General features: G+C 49.3%; 1 protein-coding gene across 1 annotated transcript in view; it reads right to left on the reverse strand.

Annotated features, from left to right (window-relative positions):
• SAMHD1 (SAM and HD domain containing deoxynucleoside triphosphate triphosphohydrolase 1) overlaps positions 1-5,012 on the reverse strand; it is a 106,338-nt gene that overhangs the window by 100,024 nt on the left and 1,302 nt on the right. The gene's annotated exons all lie outside the window — the stretch shown is intronic.

The following is a 5,012-nucleotide window of genomic DNA, read 5'->3' on the forward strand; positions in this document are numbered from 1 at the left end:
TTTAGGATTGATTCAACGAAACCTGATATTTCCTCAGTTAGGGTCCCATGGTTGGATATGATAGGTCTGCCAGGGTTCCCTTGTTTGTGGATTTTAGGGAGCATGTAAAAAGTCCCCAGGTTAGGTAGTGGGGGGATCAAGGTCTGTAGTTTTTCTTGTAGTCTTGATGGAAATGATTTGATGGTATTGTTGAGTTTTTTGGTGAAAAGGAGGTTAGGATCTTCTTGTAGCTCTTTGTAGTAGGTGGAGTCAGAGAGCTGTCTCTTGGCTTCCTTTATGTAGTTTTCACGGTTTAGGATGGCTCCTCCTTTATCTGCTGGTTTTTTATCTGCTTTACCTCCTTTATCTGCTATTTGGTGGTTAGATCGTAGCGATTCTATGGCCTTTTTCTCTGGTAGAGAGAGGTTGTTATGGTGCCGTGTGTTGCTGATTATTTCATTGTTCATTCTTTCCCTGAAACAGTCAATGTAGCAGTCAAGGTTAGGGTTTCGTCCACTGTGAGGTGTCCAATCTGATTTTTTTTGCCAAACAACAACTGCGCACCAGAATGAATGCACACAGGAAATCTATCAAAGACAGAAATACTCAATTACCTGTGGGGGCGCATTTCTCACAAGAAAACCACTCTCTCTCCAATCTCTCAGTCCTGATCCTCAAAGGAAACTTACAAAACACTTCTCAGAGACCAGACTATGAACTCACTTCATCAACTTCCTGGATACTAAGCAGCATGGACTAAATATAGACATTGGATTTATGACACATTATAACCTGCCTGACAGCTGACTCCTCAGGTATCTCTCCGCTTTCATTCCCCTTCCCGCCCCCCCCGCGCCTGTGTCTCACCCATTGACTCTTCAATCTACATTTTCACTGACTACCTGTCTTGTATGCATACCAGCCCAGCCTCTGGCTTCTTTACTTTTCATTCCATCCAGGAAGAGCACACACCAGCTGCTGAAACTTCCTTAGCCTGACAAAGCGTTTTTGAACCCGAAAGCTCGCTTAATAATTATTTTCCAACTATTTGGGTTGGTCTAATAAAAGATATCAGATTCACCCAAGGAACCTTGTCTGCCTAATTCCTTATTTGAGCTCATATACTCAGTAGTGTTTGGGGGGAGGGGGAAAGCTCCTGTCAGATGGATGCCTGGCATGAACAAACCGCGCTTTGGGCTGGGTAAGACCATGGTCAGAGATGTCTAGGAGTGTCCTCTGGTGCTACAGAGGCATAGTGTGGGGTGGCCCAAGGAGGATTTGCAGCCATAATCCCATCCCAAAACCAGTTCCTAGTTCGAGCCTTTATATTTAAAACAGTGACTGGGGGGCTGCCAGTTGGCACCTTGGCATGGCCCAAACGCACTTTGGGCCAGGCAAGAACCTGGCCAGAGATATTTAGGAGAGCCCCTTGGTGGTACAGAGGCATGGTGTGGAGTGGCCTAAAAAATATTTCCAACCATAAACCCAGCCAAAACCGGTTCCTTATTCGAGCCATTATATTTAGTACAGTGGGCATGGGGTGGCGGTCAGTTGGTAGTGTGGCATGCCTGGGTTTATAGCTGGAATGTCAGAAATGTCCAGGAAAGTCCCCCGGTGGCATATAAGTATTTAATGGGGTGGCCCAAGAAGGATTTCTAGCCATAATCACAGCCCGAAAGCCAGTTCCTTATTCGGGTCCATATACTTAGCACAGTGGCTGGGGTGCTGTCAGTTGGCAGCCTGGCACAGCCAAGCTGCATTTTGGGCCAGGCAAGATTCTAGTCAGAGATGTCCAGGAGAGTCCCCCGGTGCCACATATTCATGGCATCAGGTGGCCCAGAAAGGATTTCAATATATAGTCTCAGCCCAAATGCCAGTTCCTTATTCAAGCATATGCTGGGTTTTTGGTTGTAGCCATGGTGGTCTAAAGACATAGGCAAGAAAGGTTCTTTGAGTAGATGTGATACCTTTTATTAGACCCAGGGCCATCCCTGGAGGGTGCAAATTGGGGCATCCACCCCAGGACCCACGCTTTGGGGGGCCCCGCAGACAGTGCCGTATAGGCCGTACCATGGCTGCCACCTCTGTGCTCGGGCCGCTCACCACCCCTCCGCTGCACTCTGGCCATTCATCACTCCCCGGCCCCGCATGGGCCGATATGTCCCAGGCCTCGCACACACTTAGGGGCGGCTCTGATTAGACCAACTGAGTAAACTACTCAGTTGGTCTAATAAAAAGGTACTACATCTACTCAAAGAACCTTGCCTGCCTTATTGAAGCGTATACACTTAGTACAGTAGGAATGGGGGGCTGTCAGTTGACAGCCTGGCACGGCCAAGCCGCGCTTTGGGTCAGGCAAGACTCCAGTCAGAGATGTCTAAGAGAATCCCTCGGTACCACAGAGGTACGCCAAGAGATGGCCCAAGAATGATATCTAGCTATAATCCCAGCCCAAAATCCAATTTCTTATTTGGGTCCATATATGTAGCAGTGGCTGGGGTCCTGTCGGTTGGCAGTCTGGCACAGCCTAACCACGCTTTGGGCCAGGCAAGTCTCTGGCTACAGATGTCCAGGAGAGTCCCCTGGTGGTACAGAGTCACTGTGTGGGGTGGCCCAAAAAGAATTTCCAACCATAAACCCAGCCAAAACTTGTTCCTTATTTGAGCCCATATACTTAGTACAGTGGGCATGGCGGGGACTGTCAGTTGGCAGCCTGGCATGCACAAACTGCACTTTGGGCTGGGCTGGGCAAGACCCTGTCCAGAGATGTCCAGGAGAGTCCTCCAGTGCCACAGAGACATAGTGTGGGGCAGCCCAAAAAGAATTTCCAATCATAATCTCAACCCCAAAGCCAGTTCCTTATTCAAGCCATTATACTTAGTACAGTAGGCATGGGGGGCTGCCAGTTAGCAGCCTGGCACAAACAAACTGTGCTCTGGCCAGGGCAAGACTGGTCATGCATGTCCAGAAGAGCCTCTTGGTGCCACAGAGGTATGCTGTGGGATGACTCAAACAGGACTTCTAGCCATAATCCCAGCCCAAAAAACAGTTCCTTATTTCGAGCCCTTATACTTAGTACAGTTGTCAGGGGGGGCTGTCAGTTGGCAGCTTGGCATGGTCAAACTGTGCTATGGCTGAGCAGGACTGTGGTCAGAATTCTTTGGGACAGTCCCCCAGCGGCATCAACAGGAAGTTTGGGGTGGCCCAAGAAGTATTTTGCCCCTTAATCCTATCCTAATCTGACCTTCATTTAGAGCTCTGTACTTGATGTGGGATATTATTTTACAAATTAATTAGTACATATACATAACTAATGAAATTCTCTCTCTTTAGGATGTGCAATTCATTAATAACAACCTTTTATTGGGTCTAGATTAGCTTTGAAAAAGGAACTGGGAACAAGGAACTGGGAATAAGCAATCAAATTCATCCTCATAGGGACTGAAGTCAATGGTATAAATGCCTGATATGAACCGGAAGTACACACCATGAACACTACAAGCTTAGTTCAAATTATGTAAAATTATGGAGCAGGGGCAAGAAGTGGAAGCCAGAGGAGTGAATGGGGAGCTCAGAGACCCTGGCTCCAGCAGCAACCAATGCAAGGGTGGGGAGTAGCAGCTGGGTGGCTCAAGGGCTACAAATTAACCCTCTTGCAGCACAAGAGCCACCAGTTGGACTGGTAGAGGAGAGAAACTTTCTCCTATCAAAATGAAGTGAAAAACAAACATATCAACTTTCCATCGAACCATACTGACCATCTACCTATATAGCACATTACTTGTGGTGCAAGCAATTTGAAGGAGAGAAGATAATAGTCCTGTAGACCTGGAATACCTATCATACAGGATACCTATCCTGACTACCCAGGTGCAGATACCCTTTTTCCACACTAAGAGTAGCTTCAAATTTCTCTTTGAAAAAAGCGGCAGTTAAAGGTAATGTTCACATTTAGAAATGTCAAGCTTCAGCTCCAACATCCTAAGGAAAAGGTGCATGGGTGTGGAGTTCACATTTCAACCCCATTACATCAAGACATCTATACAACACAGCCTCGAGGTACATGTACAAAACTTTCTTCTCAACTAACAAGGTTTTATAAATCCAAGTTAAAATTGCTCAGAAACTGAAAGAGCCACCAATAAAATCCCAATATTGCTCCACTATTGCCATGGCACAAAATATGGGCTAACCCAGCTAGTCTATAAACTCTACAAAGCCTGCAAGGCCTCCAGGGTAGGGTATCCATTTGGCAGGGATAAAGGATCCTTCTGCTATTTCCCTGTTACAGGTTTTTAAATTTGGTTTCTGGAATTTAAGCATTTTAAGGAACAGCCACAGACCCTCTGTAGGAGAGGAGGGTGACTTCAGGATGGATACTGGGGAAGAGGGGAACAGATCACCCCTACATGCTAGGCAGGAACACAAGGGTGGCCCTGGGGTGGGGTTTTTAAGTGTTCGGCTGTGGCTTGCAGACTTGTTGCTTCTTATGGGTTTTGTCACGTTCTGTAAGCCACCCTAAGCCTTTCCAGACAGGGTGGGATACAAACCTAAACAGCAGCATTAGCAACAACGTCACGCCCATGTACACATACGTCAGGAAACAGCAAGGCGCAGAGGAGTCAGCAGACCGACGCGAGGGGCCAGCTGACGAGCCTCACACAAACAAACCTCCTACTCCAGGAACAGGCACAGACGTGGCCAGGCGCTTCCTGCCATGCAAAGCGGCCGGCCCATTCCCGGCAGCGCCCGCAGGCTGAGCCAGCCCGGCAGGGGCGCGGCAACGCTTGCCCGGCGCACGCGGGTCCCAGCCCTCAGTCCCACCGGCCTGAAGCCGCTGTAGCTCAGACGCACCCCGGGAGGCGCTGCCGGCGCAAGCGGCGGGGCTTGGAGCCCCAGCTGCACCGCCAGCGCCTGCCCCCACCCTGCAAAGACCACGGGCGGCCGCAGGGCTCTGCAGGCCCCCTCCCCGCCCCGCTGCGGGAAGCGCGCGGCGCCCAGCACCTCCGAAGCGGCGCAGCAGGGCGGGGGCG

This window comes from Alligator sinensis, unplaced genomic scaffold (genome assembly GCF_000455745.1).
Source record: "Alligator sinensis unplaced genomic scaffold, ASM45574v1 scaffold338_1, whole genome shotgun sequence".
NCBI classification, from domain to species: domain Eukaryota; kingdom Metazoa; phylum Chordata; order Crocodylia; family Alligatoridae; genus Alligator; species Alligator sinensis.